We start from the raw sequence: 22109 nt of genomic DNA on the forward strand, positions 1-22109 counted from the left end.
GATGGGTTCTCTTGCTACAAGAATTTGACTTACATATTGTTGATAGAAAGGGAGCTGAGAACCCCGTTGCAGACAACTTGTCTAGGTTAGAAAATGTTCTTGATGACCCACTACCTATTGATGATAGCTTTCGTGATGAGAAATTAAATGTTATAAATGCTTCTCATACTGCTCCATGGTATGCTGATTATGCTAATTACATTGTTGCTAAGTTTATACCACCTAGTTTCACATACCAGCAAAAGAAAAAGTTCTTCTATGATTTGAGGCATTACTTTTGGGATGACCCATATCTTTATAAAGAAGGAGTAGATGGTATTATTAGACATTGTGTACCTGAGCATGAAAAGGAACAGATCCTAAGCAAGTGTCACTCTGAAGCTTATGGAGGACACCATGCTGGAGATAGGAATGCAAATAAGGTATTGCAATCTGGTTTTTATTGGCCTACTCTCTTCAAGATGCCCGAAAGTTTGTATTAACTTGTGATGAATGTCAAAGAATTGGTAATATTAGTAGACGTCAAGAAATGTCCATGAACTATTCACTCGTTATTGAACCATTTGATGTTTGGGGCTTTGACTATATGGGACCTTTTCCTTCCTCTAATGGTTATACACATATTTTAGTTGTTGTTGATTACGTTACTAAGTGGGTAGAAGCTATTCCAACTAGTAGTGCTGATCATAACACTTCTATTAAAATTGCAAGGTTTGGAGTCCCTAGATATTTAATGACTGATGGTGGTTCACATTTTATTCATGGTGCTTTCCGTAAAATGCTTGCTAAATATGATGTTAATCATAGAATTTCATCTCCCTATCACCCACAGTCTATTGGTCAAGTAGAATTGAGCAATAGAGAACTCAAATTAATTTCGCAAAATACTATCAATAGGTCTAGAAAGAATTGGTCCAAGAAACTTGATGATGCATTATGGGCCTATAGAACTGCATATAAAAATCCTATGGGTATGTCTCCGTATAAAATGGTTTATGGAAAAGCATGTCACTTACCTCTCGAACTAGAATGCAAGGCATATTGGGCTATTAAAGAGCTCAAATATGATTTTAAAATTGCCGGTGAGAATAGGTTATTTGATATTAGCTCACTCGATGAATGGAGAACCCAAGCCTACGAAAGTGCCAAGTTGTTTAAAGAAAAAGTTAAAAGATGGCATGACAAAAGGATGTAAAAGCGTGAATTTAATGTAGGTGACTATGTATTCTTATACAACTCTCGTTTAAGATTTTTTCCAGGAAAAATTCTCTCTAAATGGGAAGGTCCTTACGTTATCGAGGAGGTCTATCGTTCCGGTGCCATAAAAATCAACAACTTCAAAGGCACAAATCCGAAGGTGGTGAACGGTCAAAGAATCAAACATTATATCTCAGGTAATCCCATAAATGTTGAAACCAATATTATTGAAACCGTAACCCCGGAGGAATACATAAGGGACACTTTCCGGAACGTTTCTGACTCTGAAAAGGAATAGGTATGTGGTACGGTAAGTAAAGCGACTCCAAAACAATTTTTAAGGCAATATTTCTCTGTTTTGGAATACTTAGAAAAATATAAAAATAAGAAGCAATCCGGGAAGGACACAAGGGCTCCACGAGGGTAGAGGGCGCGCCCTACCGCCCTGGGAGCGCCCCCTACCTCGTGGGCACCTCGTGTGCTCTCCAGACTCCGTTTTCCTACACAACACGTATTTTGGTCCATAAAAATTCATTATATAATCTCCCGGGGGTTTTGAGTCCCGTATGACGCAAATATCTCTTGTCTTTGTTTCGAGCTATTTCCTATCAAGGTTGTCAAGGCCAAGCACTATGTCGTCTCCCTCCACCTCCAACCATGAGGGCAATGATGCTTGGCTAATGAAGATAGAGCTGAAGAGGAAAGAACCCATGGAGATCAACAAGGATGAAGGGATCAAGGAAGCCACGGAGGACCAAGCTCCGGCAATAGAAGACATCCTTCAACCTGATCACAATCTTCTTTCCACAACTGAGATCAAAGCTGTCAAGATGATTGAGCTAGCTCGTATACAAAATAAGTATCTCACACGTGAAAATATTTTGTTGAAGGAGCATATTATTGCACTCAAGGGCATTATCCGCAAGTTAGAAGACCTCCTATGCTCGATGTGCGATTATCTAGCATCAACAACTCCCCCTTATTCACCAACAAAGAAGAATTTAGCATCGGGTATGAGCACTCCCCTTGGCGACTGCCAAGCTTGGGGAAGTGCCCCGGTATCGTATCACCATCACTTTTATCTTTACCGTTTTTCTTAGTTCGATCCTTTTGGTAATATCTTGATCTAGCAGAATAAAAGCTTTTAGTATGATCTAGTTGTGAGTTTTGATTTATGATCTTTCTATGTAATCGAGTCCGTGAGCTATATAATAAAGATTAGTGTTGAGTCAAGGCCTTGATTATCTTGCTATGATCTTGAGGGAATAAAATAAAAGAAAAAGAAATAAAAAGAAATAAAGATATCATAAGGATCTTATGGAGAGTAATGACTTCACATATAAAAGTATGATGAATAAAAGTTGTTGGAAGTTGACAAACATAGTTTTGGTCATCATTGCAATTAATAGGAAGTAATAAAGAAAGAGATGTTTTCACATATAACTATACTATCTTGGACATCTTTTATGATTGTGAGCACTCATTAAAATATGACATGCGAAAGAGTTGACGTTGGACAAGGAAGACAACGTAATGGGTTATGTTTTCTTACATCTGAGATAAATTATATTGTCTTGGATCCTCCAACATGTTGAGCTTGCCTTTCCCCCTCATGCTAGCCAAATTTATCGCACCAAGTAGAGATACTACTTGTGCTTCCAAATACCCTTAAACCAGTTTTGCCATGAGAGTCCACCATACCTACACTACAAAAAAATACACTTCCGTGATGATACGTGTTTGTCATAGTAGGTCGCATTTTTTGTCATGCATGTATATCCATGACGATTTTATGACAAAATCAAGATAGTCATACCTGTGCTGTCGTAAGAAGTGTTCCATGACATTACAAAAATTATCATCACGGAAGTGTCCACTTCCATGACGATAAATCGCGCGTCACAGAAGTGCTTTCGTCAAGGGTGACCGACACGTGGCATCCACCGTAACGCAACGCCGTAAAGCTATCGGGTCGGATTTTGGATCCGATAACCCGTTAACAGCCCTGACCGATGGGAAATTTCCACGTGTAAAATTCTGATTGGCCGAATGAAATACGTGTTGCCTCACCATTGGGACAGATGTCATCCACTCATTGGACAGGAGGCGCCTATGATAGGTCGACACGTGGCACGGCCCAACAGTGGCCCATTCCGGTGAAAAAGGCCGGACCAGTAAAAATTAGCAGGCCGACCCATATAAGGCCTACTTGTGTTAGGTCCATTTAAGCCCACGGCCCATACGAGAAGTGCCAATACGGCCCGTCAATGGCCCGTTAAAGATTTGACAACATTGCATCCCATTGTCAGTTCAAGCCCGTTAACAGCACGCTATATATTTGGGCTCAATATCGGCCTGATGAGATTTCGGCCTATTAAAGGCCCATTTAATGGATGGGCCAATTTTCAGGATGTACATCTTTCGGCCTTTTAGCGACCCATTTAAATGTTGGGCTAATTTCTGGCCCGGTGTGTCTTTCAGCCTATTGACGGCCCATAAATCAGATGGGCCATTTGTATTTGGACCTGAGGTTTGGCCTTTTAGCGACCCATTTAAGTGTTGGGCCAATTCCGGGCCCTGTGTGCCTTTTGGCCTGTTAATGGACCATAAATGAGTTGGGCCATTTGTAGTTGGACCTTAGGTTTGGCCTTTTAACGGCCCATACCCTTCATGGTCCAATACCAGCCCAGTTTCTCTTTCGGCCTGCTAAAGGCCCACAACACAGTTGGGCCGTTTATAATACAACCTGACTTTCGGCCTCTTAGCGGCCCATGCTCTTCATGGTCCAGTACAAGCCCGCTGTCTCTTTCGGCCTGCTAAAGGCCTACAGTATAGTTGGGCCATATGTAGCCCAAACTTAGTAACGGCCTGTTAACGGCCCGTGAAATAAATTGGGGCCACCCGTTACCCGCTTGGATGTCGGCCTGTTAATGACCTGGGAGGTAAGAGGGCCGACCATTAACTTTCGGCCTAGTAACGGCCCATTAAGTTAATGGGCCCACTAAAGTTCGTTCATGTCTTTAGGCCAAATTAGATAATTTGAGCCCATTACGATGAGCAATTATGCACAGGACCAAAACTGATCAAGCAAAGGTACGGCATACAGGGAATAACGTTGCACATCGAGCATATATTACAGGAAATTACATCCATTGGGCAATCAAAGATTGATGCCAGTGCAAATAAATGAGTAGAACCTAACCATCTACAACGCAACAATCTGCAACCTCATCACAGATGACGCCCATAAGCATGTGGGCAAGTTCTTGCTGCTTTGCTACACTGTCTCTGAAAACATTGATCAGTTGTTGTGTCACACGACTCTGCACCTCTGATTCATCCACCATTTCCATCAATGCTTCAGCCATTAATTGGTTCACAAACATACATTTATTTCGTTGCATTCGAGACAGAGGATACTGAACAGATTCAGATGGCGATTTTGGCAGGCTTGTATTATTGATAGTGGAGAGTGTCTCCACCACTACATCATAACATAAATTAGGGCGGGAACCAAACAGATTAATCATGAGTTATTGCCATATTACCTGGCCTAGATTTACTGGAAAGAAACAATGGGGTTGCCTTGCTGTTTTCAGAGTTTGTCTTCTTATCTTCAGCAGCCTGCACAAAATTAACACACTAGCATTGCTATCATTGGCCAAGTCAGATAATAGGAAAGCAACATTGACACAACGAACGTTTGGGCAACTAGGCTACACTAAATTAACACAATATGTCACAACTATCATCAGCCAGGTAAGGTAATACTAAAGTAACATTGACACAATGAATGAATGGGCAACCATAGAAGCACTACAATTCAGTAATATGCGTGATATGAGATAGTACATTCATGCAGCTTAGTATGCAAAACTACCAGGTAGTTTTCCTTACAAAAATCAACATTGGCGCCTTAACATTTTGCTACAACTAATTTTAGATCAGATAAAGGTTAGATTCACGCCGATTAACAAAATACATGCTGATGTAAAAATATAGTGATATACAACAGGTACTTACATCAGCATTGGAGCACAGAGAATTCCCGCAAGATATTTTCCACGAATACGATCCCAATGGAGGAAGTCTTGTATCGTTTAACCTTATTTTCTAAAAGAAAGATGGGTAAGAAACATGTAGAAAATATGATCAGAATGCTATAAAATTTCATGATGCGAGGATACGCACACGCTTCTTAGAATGGAGTTGACATTCTTTTGCTGCACTGGAGCGGACTAGTTCTTTGGCCACTGGAATCTGCTTATTATCTGTGGGAGTTGGGTTTCTCTGTGCTGGAGCAGTATCTATGAAAAATGGAGTTGGTTTATTATCTCCTGGCGTTTGGATCTTTTGCAAAGACCTAGTTTGTAACCCTTCAGATTCTAACATAGCCGTCTTCCCCTTGAATGCCTTATATAGAAGAATGGTGATTCAGTTATAAAACATGCTACAGCAGAGATGGAATAGGTACTGAAGAATAGAAAGGCATGACATATTGACATGTATTCCCTCCATCCGGAAATAAATGGATGGGTCTAGGCGTATTTCAGTTCTAGATACATCCAGTTTTATCCATTTCTGCGACATTTAATCCAGACGGAGGGAGTATGATGTAAGAGCTAGGGATATGACAGGACAACACAGTAAAAGAAACACTGAAAAACCCACTGCAGAACCAAACTATTCAAACCCACTGATATGAGATAGTACACTCATGCAGCTCAAGATGCAAAACTACCAGGCAGTTTTCCTTGCAAAAATCAACATTGTGGCCTTTAATTATACATTTTGCTACAACTAAATTTAGATCAGATAAACGTTGGATTCACGCCGATTAACAAAATACATGCTGATGTAAAAATATAGTGATATACAACAGGTACCTACATCTACATTAGAGCACAGAGAATTCCTGCAAGAATCTTTCCTCATAAACGATACCATTGCATAAATTCTTCTATCTGTTAAGCTTATTTTCTAAAAGAGAGATGGGTAAGAAACATGTAGAAAATATGATCAGCATGCTATAAAATTTCATGATGCAAGGATACACACACGCTTCTTAGAATTGAATTGAGCGGACTAGTTCTTTGGCCACTGGAATCTGCTTATTATCAATAGGGGTTGGGTTTCTCTGTGCTGGAGCAGTATCTATAAAAATTGGAGTTGGTTTATTATCTCCTGGCATTTGGATCTTTTGCAAAGGCCTTGTTTGTAACCCTTCAGATTCTAGCATAGTCGTCTTCCCCTTGCATGCCTTGTATAGAAGAATGGTGCTTTAATTATAAAACATGCGACAACAGAGAGATGGAATAGGTACTGAAGAATAGAAAGGCATGATATATTGACATGTATTCCCTCCATCCAGAAAAAATGGTTGGGTCTAGGCGTATTTCAGTTCTAGATACATCCTTTTTAATCCATTTCGGCAACATGTAATCCGGACGGAGGGAGTATGGTGTAAGAGATAGGGATACGATAGGACAACACAACAAAAAAACACTAGTTGAATGTAAAACTGTATGCTAGCAGAATACGTACAGAAATAACTAAGGCAACATACACGTGTATGATTGGGAAAATAAGATGGCATTGCAACAGAGCACTAGAACAACACTTCAATGTAAAAAAACATGGTATCATAGACAGATGAACTACATACTGATGAATAACAATGCATAAGATATTTAGAAGCATGATGTCCAAATTAAGCAGATGGCATTGCGATAGAGTAGAATGACAGTACTTGAATTTGAAAACATGTTATCATGAATGGAATAGGTACTGAAAAACAGGAAGGCATGACATATTTACATGCATGATCAGCGTGCTAAGCACATGGCATTGCAACAGAGTAGATACACTCCAGGACATTATATGCATGTTGTACCCATATCATAGGCCAAGTTAGAGCAAGGACCTTGTGGGGTGAAGAGGATTCGTCATCTTCCTGCAAGTCTTCTGAAGAACTGCCTTTACGTGTTCCATCATATTGGCTATCATTGACATCAAGTTTATTGGCCTTTTACATTGCTCCATGAGGTTCTTGTGGATATATCAGTGCGTGCAATTATATCTGACATGCATGGAAGACAACTAGTAGTTAGATTTATGTAATGAGTGCTTGTAGGAGACGCCATAAATAGTAGGAATGGGGTTAACTAGCAGCAACAAGTCTCATAAACTAAAGGGAGAACACAGATGAAAGCTACAGAATATGTATCGTTTGTACTCGAGATTAACAAGATGGCACACAAAAGTATTAAAGAACAACATAGGTAATACTAGAAGTGGTATAATACTGTAATCACCAGCCTGTGGGATAGCATTGGCTGATGGATGATAACTATGGAACAGCATTACCTAAAGAACAAGTATCTTAGCTGAACTATGGAACATTGCTAACTCCTGAACAAGACCCATAAGAGATTAGCATGAATATATAGTGAAATGTGATGATCTATTTTCCATGCTTAGATGAATAGCAAAGCCATAAATATTGCACACAAGTAAGATGAGGGTACAACCTATCTGGCTGCCATCCATAGGAGTGAGCATCATGTGCTGACTTGTCGATGGCCCTGCAGTTGTTGTGGCTGTCCATGTCGGGCACGCGCATTCGATGCAGGGAACTGTTGAGTGGGGTCCACAGCTCCCTTCTGGTCTATGCTTCCCTTTTTGGAGCAGCTGCGGTGAGTCGGAAGACGGTGTGTCTGAAGATGCAGATAACGCATAATTTTAAGAACGACATATCTCTTTGATCTGAAGAAATACACTAAGAGATCAACCGCAAGGTACGAGAGTGGTCACACGTCTGTTGACTGAAGACTAAATTGGGGTCACACGATTTTATTTTATTTTGGTACTGTCCGATCTACACCGGATGGCTGGTCGTCTTGTGCCTCCCGGCTGCACTGTTCGGAATCTTCCCTGAAGAGCCAGCGACCAACGGCAGAGCAGCCCGCCTCTGCCGTCTGTGGCCCCTGCCAAAACCCCGCTCCCCGCCCCACCGCACTGCCGTGGTTGTGCCGCCCCCGGCCCAATCCACAAAGACTCCCGTCATCCAGATTCGGCAGCGGCAGTACCTTCAACCCACGCAACTCTAAAAGATAGCCATCTAAGCGCTGCTTCCGCGGCGAATTTGCGGCCCCGCACCCTTACGTTAGACACCAGCCAACCGGCAGCCTAGGAGCTCCACCGCCTCGAGGGGTGTTGCTTCCCATTGGGAATCGATTGCCCCGGAATAAAAATTTAGACAACTAATGCCTAAATAAAGTGATTGGAGATGAGGGTGCGACCTATCTGGCCGCATGGTGAAGTAGGCAGGTCCAACTGCCGAGTCGGTGAGGCCGGCGCGGTTACGATGGCGACCGACGGCAGGGAAAGAGCGATGTCGCGACGGTCGATGGCTACGCTGAAGTAGCGCCAGAACTCTGGACGGATCTGAAGTTGGAGCCGCTCCGGCGCTGTGAACAACGTCGGGCGTGAATCGGCTCCGGTACGGTTCACGCGGCCGTTGTCGAGGCAGCACCAGCAGGACAGAGTAAGAGGCATACGGCCCAGTGCATGACGGCAAATGGACAGCATCTCCGGCATTAGGGAGGAGGGCGGCTGTGAAATTGGTGCGGTGGGGTCGCCATGGAGGTGGGGCTGAGGTTTCGCGGCTCGGGAGAAGGGAGCTTCCGTGGGAGAAGGTGATTTGGCGGCCACGAGGTATGAATGGGGGCGGGGGGATTGGGAGGGGAGTGGAACCATGTCTTACGGACACATATGTCTGAAATGTGAGGGGGAGTTACAGTTCTACCCTTGCCTATAGGCTTCTCAGCTTTGGTCTGTGTACTGAGGGTCGGGGATAGTAGAGTAACTTTGCTTCTCCCCAAATAGTGGGCGGGAGCGATTTCGGGCGAGGAGGGCATGTTTTGAACTATAGTGGGTGCGAGCGATTTCGGGCGAGGAGAGCGTGTTTTGAAATAGTGGGCGCGAGCTATTTCGGGCGAGGAGAGCATGTTTTGCCGACCATGGTTTATGAATTATTCGGCACATGTCATTTCGGCCGAGGAGAAGGCGCGCTTGGATGAAGTTACGAACCTACCCTCGATGTACAACGGGCCAATTGATGTGTGTCCCACATAGGACGGTAATTTCGCGTCTCCCATTTATTTGCTCGGGCGAATTCCACAGAGCAGAGAGGATGTTTAATAGTTCGTTCAAATTTTGGGAGAACGAGCATCCATGTCTACCTTACCAAGTCGATTCAGATCAAATTTTAAAATATTAGCATGCCACTTCTTTTTTAGATGGAGAGATGATGCTCGGGAGTAATGTGTTTTTACATGCTCGTTGCTAGCGATTTACTATATGACAAATAGTTGACCCACTCAAAAACACAAATCAAACCCAAAATGAAATATCTCGATTCAATGAAATAGCTCGTTCAGTAGGTCAAAATAGTGAACTAAATCCAAAATTGAACACCTTAATCGAGTAGCATGTTGTATAGTATTATAGTACTCCATCAACATGGTGAAAGTCAAATTAATGAACTTGTTTGATATACGCATATATCCGTTCATGTGTGGATTGCAGACAACATGTTCTCCAATTTAAATATTTGAATGCAAGTTTATATTGAAACATGGTTTATATCAATCTTTGATGCATAAAACACGAGCTCCCCCTCTCGCGGACTCCTGTTCTCTCTCTCTCTCTCTCTCTCTCTCTCACTGACAATCTTCAATTCTATTGCACACATCCGACACAAAAACCTTGTTGGTCCCTCTCCCTTTCTGTCCATCTCTCTCTCTATCTCTCTTTGTGTGTGGGGGGGGGGGTCTTTCTAGTTCGCACGCATATATACACCATCTATAGGTCTCTCTTGCACACTATGTATGATACTCTAGCTAGTCCAAGCTACATATCATGGGTACACTGATCGTACGCACACAAATTCCTTGGCTCTTTGCCCATAACTCTCTCACGCACCACTATGTCGTCTCAGAGCTCTTCCCCCCTCTCTCCCAAACTCCCCATCCACCTGGTTCACACATACACATAAATATCTCACTCGCACTTGATAGGCCCATCTAAAACTCTATCTCTCCCCCTCGTTCTCTCTCCATCTCACACGCGCACACACACAATCTCATGCCCAGCTAGCCAAGTATGATGGTCTCTCACTCAATTGTAGGCACACGCAGTCCCTCCTATATGTATATGACTAGATAATCTTAGTCTCCATCACAAACATGTGCATGGTCTATCTCGATTTCTCTCTGGGCATCTTTCTATCGCGCACGCACTCCCTCGATCTCCCACCCATATAGTCCCCTCACGATCTCGACGAGATCTATCTATCACAAACACACCCTCTCTCCCTCCCCATGCGTCCATGCCATCCATGTGTCCCTCTCGACCTTTGTTCCTTGTTGGCCAGACCTCTATTGGACATGTGCTACAGGGGTGTCTCTCTCCGTTGCAAACAATCACACACTAGCTATCTTCGTGTATCTCCTCACCTCGCGTTTCCATCTCGGAGATGCATGCGTGATATGTTCACATAAGAAACGAAAAAACACACTCTCTCTAATTTATCGTTTGTTGTCACTTTCTCTTTCACACACATACTCTTTTTGCACACTTACTCATTCCCCTTACTCGACTGAGGCACTCTCCTCGGTCCATATCATATAGATTTATTGAAAAGTCAAACATCACAAAGTTTGACCATGTATGTGGAGAAAAAGAATTACATCTAGTATGGCAAACATATACCATTAGATTCACCATGAGATGTAGTTTTGTATGATGTATATTTGGTATTGTATATATAAATAACATTTGCGTAAACCTAATCAAAGTTTCCAAAGTTTGACTTCTAAAAAATTTACATGCACTGCATTATCGAGCGGATGGAAGATCTCTTTCCCCCTCTCAGCTATCTGACGCACCACTCAGCCTTATTGGGGCTCCTCAATCTCTCTCAAACTTTATTGGTTAGTTTGGTTCGTGACCTGACCCTCATAACTTGATGGCCAGTACTGCCTAGTGTGGACGTGAGATGTAAAATATTTCTGCATGGCCAGGCTTGTGTGGTGCTGAAGCGTTTGGTTCATGCCTGGGCCAGGCAAAGCATCAACGTCCCATCAATCAATCCATGCATCAATTATTTAATGCTAATATCCATCCATGTTGTTGTTAGCCTCGTGGCCACAAGACCAGGCACGGCCAGGTATTCGAAATCAGTCACCTGGGCCAGGCGACTTGCAGTGACTGGAGTTCAGCCAGGCTAATTAAAGTGCAAGGGAACCCAGGCCGGGCGGGCTTTCTTTTTCACAGGGTAGCAACCAAACAAGCGTGCATGAAATCCAGCCACAACCATAGGCCAAGCAAAAGATGCTAAGGACGCAAGCCAAACTAGCCTTATATCTCCCTGGTTCACACATACACATGTCTCACTCGCGCTATACATATAGACCCATCCAACACTCTCCGCCCTTGTTCTCTCTCCATGTGACACGCACCCCCCTAAGTACCACAATCCCTCACTCCATCAAAGGCGCAAGCACCCCCCTCCTAAGTATGATTATCTCTTACTATCCATCAGGAACACATGTATTGTCTCCTTCTATCCATATGTCTATCTCGATATCTCTTGGGGCATCTTCTATCGCGCAAACACCATGTCACTCGATCTACCACCCATGTAGTCCCATCACGATCTCCAGGGGATCTCTCTATGACAAACATACACTCTCTCCTCCCCATGTCTGAATTTTCTCCGTACGTCTCTCTCAACCTCTCTCCCTTGTTTGTCAGACCCCTCTTGTCCACGTGCTAGGGGTCTTGCTCTCTCGGTTCCAAACAACCGCACACTATCTCCTCACCTTGCCTCCGTTGTCGGAGATGCATGTGTGATATGTTTGCATAAGACACGCACGCTTTTTCTCTACTTTTATCGTGTGTTGTCCATGTCTCTTTCACACATGCACACACACTTTTTTCACTCTCTCTCTCTCTCTCTCTCTCTCTCTCTCTCTCTCTAGTTAGAGACTCTATCACGTCCATAAGCATATGGATGTTTTGAAAAGTCAAACCTCAGAAAAGTTTGACCAGGTATATGTGGAGAAAAACATTTACATCTGGAATGATCATTAGATTCATCACAACATGTACTTACTGCATACTATCATTTATCTTTGGTATTGTAGATATAAGTAATTTCTTTATAAACTTGGTTAAAGTTTCAAAAGTTTGACTCAAAAAAATGTTGGAACTACATTATTGAACGGAGGGAGTAGCTCTTTCTCTCTCTCTCTCTGCTATCTCTCACGGGCCTCCCCTCTCACTCGAACTCTATACCGACGGATTATATGCTCACTGTGTCAGCGTATAGCTCCATATATTGTTTAGTTGACCGGTCAACCAATCCACATGCTTCCTTGTCAGCTCATGTTTTGTATCTTCGTGTGCTGGCCCATGTGGCAGTGGGTGAAAATAAGTAAACTAGAGGCCCATCTGACACGCGGTGAAGTAAACAAAGTTGAAACCACTCGGTGTAGCACCCCGCACGCTAGTAAATTGAGGGCGCATTGAGGACAAACTTCTTGCGCGCGAAGGACGCACTCGCGCACAATTCACCACTACGCGGCGGCATGCACAGAAGGACGCACTCGCGCACACCCAGCACACACACACACCAGCACACGTGTACACCGGCATCGCCGCCGGTTGATATGGACGGCGAGGTAGCCAACAAGCGGAGGCGGCTCGAGCCAAAACCACAACTGGCGAGCCTGGATTTCATCAACAGCCTCCCCGACGACATGCTGCTCATCATCATCGGCCTCCTCCCCACAAAATCTGCCGTGCGGACCGCCCTGCTCTCCCGACGGTGGCGCCCCCTCTAGCGCTGTGTCCCCCTCAACCTCACCGTCGATAGCTGCCTCTGCGATGGGGATTGCAAACGCATGGCCGCAGTCTCCAAGATCCTTTCATCGCACCCTAGGCCAGCCAGACGCCTTGACATCCGCATGTTCAGTACCAACTGCAAGGTCAAACCCAAGTTCGACGAGTGCTTCTTATCCCCCGCCCTAGATCAGCTCGAGGAGCTCAGCTTTGAAGCTGGACGATGTCGCTCTCTGCCGCCGTCCACGCTCCGCCTCACGCCAACACTGCGCCGCGCCAGCTTCAGCTCCTGCTATCTTCCCCAGATTAATGCCGCGCACGCCATTCTTCTCCCTCAACTCAAGCAGCTCGACCTCTTCGACGTTGTCATCTTGAAGAAGGCTATGGAGCACCTGCTCCGCAACTGTACTGCGCTCGAGTACCTTCGTGTTGAGCAGATCCACGGGTTCATTAGCCTCCACATCGCCTTGATGAATCTCCGATGGATTTATGTGTCTTGCTGGCCCCGCAACAAGACATCAATTGGGAATTGATCACTCCAGCTGTTCCATGTTATGGTCATTGAGAATGCGCCTTTCCTTGAGAGATTGCTTGTATCGGATCTAGAAGGTCCAACAAAAATCAGGGTCATTGACATGCCGAAATTGACAGCGTTGGTGTACTCGTCTGCCAAATTCTCCGAACTCTTTATTGGATCCGTAATTGTTCAGGTACAACACTCATCTTCTTCTCCGTCTTCTTGAAATTCGCATTTTTAAATTTCTTCTTGATGTATTTACGGCCGTCTTCCAGAAAATGATTCCCACAAGCTTGACCTAGTCCATGCGCAAAGTGAAGGTCTTAGCACTAAAATCTATCGACCCTAATCTGGATCAAGTTTTTGGATTCCTTACATGCTTTCCGTGCACGGAGAAGCTACTCATCGAGGTGAAACTTCTTTCCTATAAGTAAACGGTAATCACAATGTAGCTCAATTTTTTCGTAATTTTCTCAAATTACAATGACAAGTGTAGTGTTCAAAACTGCATCTACGCACTTCACCGAATGAATGTTTTTAGTATTTTTTTCTCACGTGATCACCTGCATCATTTTTATGCTGTACTACTATAGTAGCCTAGGCTAGTCATAGTGGAAAGTAACTTAGACTACTCCAGTAACTCTGTGGTTACCCTAAGAGCAAGTACTACCTCCGTCCTATTTTACTCTTCCAATTTTGTAGTATCAAAATTTGACCATAGATTTAACTGACAAAATGTTAATGCATGTCACTAAGAACTATATTGTTTGATTCGTATTTGAACATAATTTCAAATGGTGTAATTTTTAGTGACATGCATTGGCATTTTCTTAGGTAAATCTATGGTCAAAATTTTATACTAAATACAAGGTAGTATTCCCTCCATCCCAAAATTCTTGTCATACATTTGTTTAGATACGGATGTATCTAACACTAAAATGTAACTAGATACACCCGTATTTAGAAAAATTTAAGACAAGAATTTTGGGAGGGAGGGAGTACAAAAGTGGGCTATGTAGGCCAAAACATGTGCCAAATCCACTTGTGATGCATTTGGCATCAATGCCCCTCCATTGCTCACCCGGTGCACCAATCTGGATCACCTACTTTGCTCCGGTGCCAAATTAACTCACGCAATGAAAAAACACTCAGTGGGAGAGAGAGAGGACTGAGGCAATAAAAAACACTTGTTTGGGAAAGTGAGAGGCTGGTGTAGTTGGTTTGATTGATTTGTTTATACATGTGGGTCTGTGTGCACAACAGTGCCAACTCTCTCACATCACGAGAGCGGTGCCAAAATCTTTTGATTTGACATCGATGCGTATTATGTGGCATACTTTTGCGAAATATGGCATCGGCCACATAGTGGAAGGCAAAAAATGCCCAAGCTCTTCACGTGCTCCTAGTTAAATGAGAGGAAACAGAAAGAGAGAGAGAGAGAGAGAGAGAGAGAGAGAGAGAGTGAAAAAATATCACTAGCCAGCCAACCCTATCGTATGAGCGAGTGATATTGGTACCTCTTGATGACATATAAATCTTATGCATCCAGCTACTCTAATATGTTCTCTTCTTTTGCAGATAAAACAAGACCCGAAAGTGAAAAATGTGTTGCACTATAACAATCTCATCGAATGCCTTGATCTCCATCTTACAAAAATTGATTTGATCGACTACTGAGGCATCACATATGAGATTAAATTGGCCAGTTTCTTTGTTCTGGAGGCAAGTGTGCTCAAGGTAATGAGCTTTGGCGTTCTCTGGTGCAACAATGAATGGCGTGCTGATCACCGCAAGCGTCTAAGCCTAAGTGACAAAGTCTCCGCAGAAGCTGAATTTGTTTTTGAAACATCAATTGGCCAGAGACTCGAAAACTTATTTGCCAATTAGTGACTTGTCAGGGCAGTGGATTTTAGTTTGTACGATAATGCTGCATCCACCAAAAGTAACGAAAGTTCTTACGTAAACTTCCTAGTAATTCCCTCTTCGTAGGTGCAGCATTAATCCTAAAATTTGTAATATCAGTTTGAAACTTGTAACATTGCCGTGTCCTATTCATGCGTTTTCAAAATCCTGCGAATCAAACAGGTCCTGAGTTGGTGATGATGTTGTGTCTCCCATCTTTCACCAACAGCCGTCGGATCTAGATCTGACGCATACAAACCAAGCTTCTGCATTTTTGCAAAAAGATGCCCACACTTGTTCCCTATTTACAAACAACTCCTTGTCTCTCACAATTAGCCTTATCTCCTCCCCACCACATCTAGAAGGCCGTGGAAAAATCTAGCGCGATGGCCGCTGCCGGAGCCGTCCACCCCCAATCTTGGTGTTCCGTGCAATGCACGGGCATCTACGCACGGGAAATTATGTCGAATAGGGCTAGTTGTGAGCAGGCTAGCTCTACAGTCGTGATGATAGTGACTGCAGACGGTGAGGCTGACTATTGTATGCCAAACATGGCGCCTATACTCAGGTGTCATCTTCGGCGCAGGGTCTTGTCACTTCACTGTTAGGAGCAACACATAATAATTTGACCAACGGGTAGTACAGTGCTAGTACTCCTACTACTACATTGGTAGTACTGCTACTAGTACTAGTAGCACCACCATCTGGATTTAGGAGTACTACCACGTCCATCTGGATTTTAGTATTTGACTAGCAATATCCAGTAACGCATGTCACAAAAAATGTACTACTCTCTCTGTAAATAAATACATGGTGTTTTATTCCTATCGGCGAGAGAACTTAATGTTTTTTTGCTAACTAGATTACTAATAGGATTACATGCAATGAACTAAACACTACATGTCATGTTTGGTAGTCTCAAGTCATTGAAAGCATGCACGGCCCACATCTCTCATTGGTTGATATGTCACGAAATAAGAAACAAGGAGGGAGTTAATGCACTGTGCCTAGGTATTTTGGGATTATTTGGTTTTTGTAAGGTGACTTACACAACATTTTTGTTTACATGCATTAACATTTTATTAGTTAAATCAAAGGTCAAAACTTGGCGCAAAATGCAAAGGGGACCAATAAACTAGTAAACATCAAACTTCTCTCATTTGGCCCCAACTAGAGGTCCGGTGAGATGACTATACTGCACCGACACGGAGGGGGACGCAACTTCATTGACTTATGGCAACTGCCTTTGGGTGAATGACATGTGGGCACAGGGGTGGCTGGCCCACCTATCATACAACCAAAGGCAGGTGCAGTAGAGGGCCAAGGAGTAGTATGAAATCCTACGCACCTACGCATGCTAACCAAGGGCAAGAGTGATCACTCGAATTGCAAGATCAGTTGACTAGAAGCTAAGCTAGACCCATGGAGGCGATGAGCGCGAGCATCAGCCGGCTGTGCCAGATGGTCCACGACGCCGGCCTATGGCCCGGCACCGAGGAACGTCTCCAGGTAGTATTGCTTGAGGCCGCCAGGGCAAGGGGTCGCTTGGACGACAGCTTCGTCTCCTTGTTCGACAAGCTCCTTGTCGGTTTCCTCGACAAGTTCACCGTCGTCAAGAAGCTTGCGGACGACTTTGACGTAAGCCTCTAGCCGACGCGCCCAGGCTCTGCGATGCCCGCCACCCTCAACGTCCACTATGGTGACAACCTCTTCGACGCACTTGTGGCCCTGCGACTACCCGCCGTCGCGCCGGAGGAATGTCCACCTCGAGATCGCGCTCGCCGCGCAGCGCCTGGCGCAGCAAGACACCATCGACATAATCACCCATGTCAATGCGCAAATCGTCCACAAGTACTACTACATGCAAGAGGAGGATGATAGGATGCTGGCCTTCTTGGACCGCAGGGCAACCTTGGACGACACTGTTCAGAAGCACGTTGAGCTCGCCGCCAATGTCGCTACTCCTCACACATCGGTTGGTGACCCGGCGCACTAGGGCGTGAGGATGTCGTTGATGGATTCGTATGTATTTTTATCTTTCCATCAAATCCATGTAGTAGTATATGATACTACAGTAATTATCTTACCTTTCGCATCAACTTCATAATTTTCGTACGTACTCCATGCATGAACGGCGCCAGAACCAAACTTCTCATTACTCTAGGCAAAATCGTTATTTTCTATCTATCGGTCGCGCCATGGAGTAGAACCAAATTTTACAAGTTACAAGTTCAAAAGGAAAATCCTATCGTGTTCGCGTCGCACCCCCACACGATTGGTCCGGCATGCCGCTCAAGCGGGAATGCATGCGGTGTTGCATTTTCACTTACAAGTGGGACCGCAGTTGAGCAAACCGACTATCGGCAAACCCCCACCCCGCCCACCGCGAGATGGCTGAGAAAATAGGAGGGAGAAGAGATGGCTGTAGCATGGACTCCAAGAAAATTGGTGTCGGATGGGACTTGTGTGGGTGGCGTGTGCCGTACTGCTAGACGTGAATGCTAGTTATGGCCCATGCCACCGCACTATATCGAGCCTATATCGAGGTACGTAGAACAAATTTCCTGCAGTCCGTGCTCAGCCCTCCTCTATCTCTCTTCTCAGCCAGCCAGCGGACGCACAGAGCCCATCGTCTGTTTGCTCACATGTGGCCCCACATATCAGTGAAAATGCAAGAGGACCCACAGAACCTGCACATCTTTCACCTCGACGTGCTGGTGATGAAAAACAAATCCAATAAAGATCTTCGGTGGCCGCTTTTGGAGTTACTCAAGAGTAGTAAGATTCTATTTACAGTTTAACCCAAGATGCACATCTCGTGGCTTAAACTACCACTCTATTTTCTTTCATGACACAACCTGGATGCTAGATGTCCCACGTGTCGGTAAAAGGAGGAAGAACCCGACCAAATCTTCGGTTGTGCTCTCGGATTAGACTAGTTGTGCTAACTTAAAAAATTTATTGTGTACTCCCTCTGTTCCAAAATACTTGACTTCCATTTGTCCAAAATGGATGTACCTATATACTAAAACATGTCTAGATACATATATATTTTGACAAATAGAAGGCATGTATTGTGCAACGTAGGGAGTAGAATGGATGCAAGTTTTTGTATTGGGAACAGAGTGCATCCATATATTGATAGAGCGCAATTTAGTAGATGTTCGATCAATTTTAGCTAGCATAGAGGCTAGAGATGAGATTAGTGCACTTGTTGATACTCCTACTAGAATGGAGGGTAGACATGAGACTAGATGCGAGGAAGCAACATCTACTTCTTTAAACTCGAAGAAGAAAGAAGCACGCAAGATCGAGCCTCCGTAGATCAACAATGAATGCATCAAGAAGGCACTAATCCAACTTACAGGAGTAGTAAAATGTATTCTTGTGGTTCTTGTTTTCTATGGTATTTATTTTCTAGTCAATATTATCATTGGAGTTCGTGCAAAATGGAGGTCCGTTTGGGGTCGTGCGTTGGAGTTGGCCTTACAAGTGGGACCGCAGTTAAGGAAACTGACTATTGGCAAACCCCCACCTCACCCGCCACGCGATGGCTGAAGTTAGAGAAACGACGAGGTTGAAGAGATTGCTCTAGCATGCACTCCAAGAAATAATATGGTGTCAGATGGATGTCGTGGTGGTGGCGTGTGTCGTACTCCTGGACGTGAATGCTTGTTCTGGCCCATGCCACCCTACTACTCCTACTACTTACTCCCACTATATAGTACTAGTATCAAGGATTCGAGGTGCTAGTTACATACAACGAACACATCAACATATGGCTACAGTAAAAACACCTGCCCGACGCGCGAAGCATGTGAAGCTAGTACAAATAGTGTACTACTATTTTTGATTGGCCTCATCCGATAACCTGTTGCAATGCACGTACAATTATTTATTAGGAAAATATTTTTTTGCCTCGTGGCACCACTCACTCAGAGAAGCGACTCGAAAGCCATTGATAAATTTAGTAAGTTTATCACATGCATATCATTTTATTACATACAACAGGTCATCAACCCACATCGACAACGAGGATACATTATAAATACTAAAGTTTTCACCACACAAAAATTACAAGCAATGAAATGAACTTCAACTCAACCATTCCTCGGCGTTGGAAACGCTTTCTTTGAACCACAAGTGATTCTCTGGGACGGGCCATCGATTGTCAATCTGGAAACCAACACAGGACTGATCATCCAGGCTGAAGCGGCCTACTATATCAGTACCAGGGTAGGGAACCACCCAAATGTCCGAGGTATAGACACAGTTGCTTCTCATAAATGGTACTAGTAACATTGTGTCAACAACAGTTGGATCGCCTTTCACCATCATCGGATAGTTTTGTCCAAGGAAGAGCGAGTTTTCTCCAAGACTATCAATTATGTACCAGGGAGAAGGAGTTGGCGCTAGCACACTAGTATCCATCCAGAATACCATGCAACGGGTGTTGGAATAGGTCCGGAGAGTGCGACCATGGGAGACACCTGCTTCCTTAGCAGTAACATCATAAGTGGGTTGTATACACACAAGAAGAGGTGATCCATCGGAATTAGTTGCCAGGCGCCACAGAGTATATGGGCGCTGCTCGTCCTCATGCTCGTGATCAACACCATCGTCATCTCCCCCTTGGTTATAAATTTTTTCAAGTATAGGTGGTGGGATGTTCACAGGACCTTGGAAACACAAGAAGAAGGTTAATTAGTAAAGGGAAACTTGCTAACCCGCATGCATGTGGATGAAACAATTATAATTACGGTGGAAGACAAACATACCGAAACTACGAGGATCCCATGCAAAAACAGTGCCACAAGTGGTGGCAGCAAACACAAGGCCCTCATATTGAATTGCATCACAGTACTCATCCGTGTACAGAAACTGATTTTTGAGCAATATCCATCGAGTCAAACCACCAAGGAGGGCAACAAGCTTGTCGAAGATAGCAACAACTTGATAGTTGTTGTAATTCCAAGAGCAGTTGGGAACTTGAAAAATTGCTATCTTCCGTAGAAGACAGTCACCATGATTGTATTTGAACATGCGTACAATACCGGTGTGCTCAACCTCTGGGCAGTCTGCTGAGATTTTTGGAAGTGGAACCCGATCACGAGTGTACACATTCACAAGTTCCCACTCGCAGTTGGACCCAATGTAAACAACCCAATCTCCATTTGCGCCCGCCCAAGCCTTGCCCTCAAGCGATGGCATCTTAACATCATACGTATCATTATCAAGTGGCATCAACTTGCACAGGGCGAGGCCTCCGTCGTGCCGGCGCCAGTCATCAGGGTCACGGCGAAGAAGATAGGGGAGATCAAACCGCTCCTTGACTCTTGGGTTCTTTGTAATGATGATATTAGTTGAGTCGAGAATGGGCTTGAACGAACCTCCCATGCTAGCCGAGGTGATGACATCGCAACGATCAATGAGTTCATCCACCACGTCATCTTTCAGATCGGGGCAAGAATAACGGGGTCGTTTCCGTCCTGTTCCCTCCATGGAGAATACGATCGAACAGTGGTAGAAAAAAGAGTGAAGGGCTAAAGGAAAATGGAGGAGGGAGAGGAAGAGCGTGCGACAACAGTTCCAAATCGAGAGGGAAAGGCGAAGAGTCAGTGGACGATTGCGAGTTTGCCATGGTTCACGAAGAGGCGCCCCGGCCTACACGTCCGTTCGGAAATACTCCTACTACTCGCCGTCGTCTCACAGATATGTTGGAACAGGACCACATGTCAACGAAACATGGTGTGTAATTTCTCGTGCAAAATGCGATCTGGCCGCGTTGGCCCGAGGTGCCGCATTAGTTATCGACCTTTATTTTTTTAATGGTGTGCCGATCAGTTTTGAAGCACGACTAACTGGTACTATACGCAGAGAAAATATAAACTACTCTACCACTACTCCACCTTGAGTACTAGTAGTATAAAAAAGATATATAGGCTGGAGCTTGAGCGCTTTCTTGCTAAGGGCTGCCCACTTGCTTCTCACACTACCACCCTCTCTCTAGATCTAAAAAAGACGGCCCCTCTCTCCCTCCTCACCGGTGGTCACGGATCCACCGGGGAAGAAAAGGACATGCAGCATTGACGCACTCGTCATCGGTGAGCGAGGTCACACACTGACGACAAGGCCGTCTTCTCAGACCTAGCGCCCGCGCGGGATGGCCTCCGTCCCCAAGCTTGCTGCCGTAGTGTGTGCGAAGGACAACGACAACGAGCGAAGCCACTTCCCGCCGACCCTCAGGTATGCTACCTCTTTTCGAACCATAACCTTGTTCTATTGCCCCGTCTGCCACGTCGTTTCATGTGGATCTTTTTCCACTCCACCATCTTCCCAATTTCCTATCCTTTGCTCTGCTGGCAACGCAGACGAAAACCATAATTTTCACTATTAAAGGAAACCCTACTTCATGCAGACTAATCCATGTCTAGGTTGAATAAGGAAAGGAAGGGAGACTGTACTGTCCAAGAGAGTAGGCATCGAACCCGCATCTAGGTTGAAAAGGGGAAAATCAGTAGCTAAGGAATGAGTCTTGTGTCTCTTGGTTGAAGAAGGATAGAAAGGCATGACAACACAATAGAGA

This window comes from Triticum dicoccoides, chromosome 2A (genome assembly GCF_002162155.2).
Source record: "Triticum dicoccoides isolate Atlit2015 ecotype Zavitan chromosome 2A, WEW_v2.0, whole genome shotgun sequence".
Lineage (NCBI taxonomy): Eukaryota > Viridiplantae > Streptophyta > Magnoliopsida > Poales > Poaceae > Triticum > Triticum dicoccoides.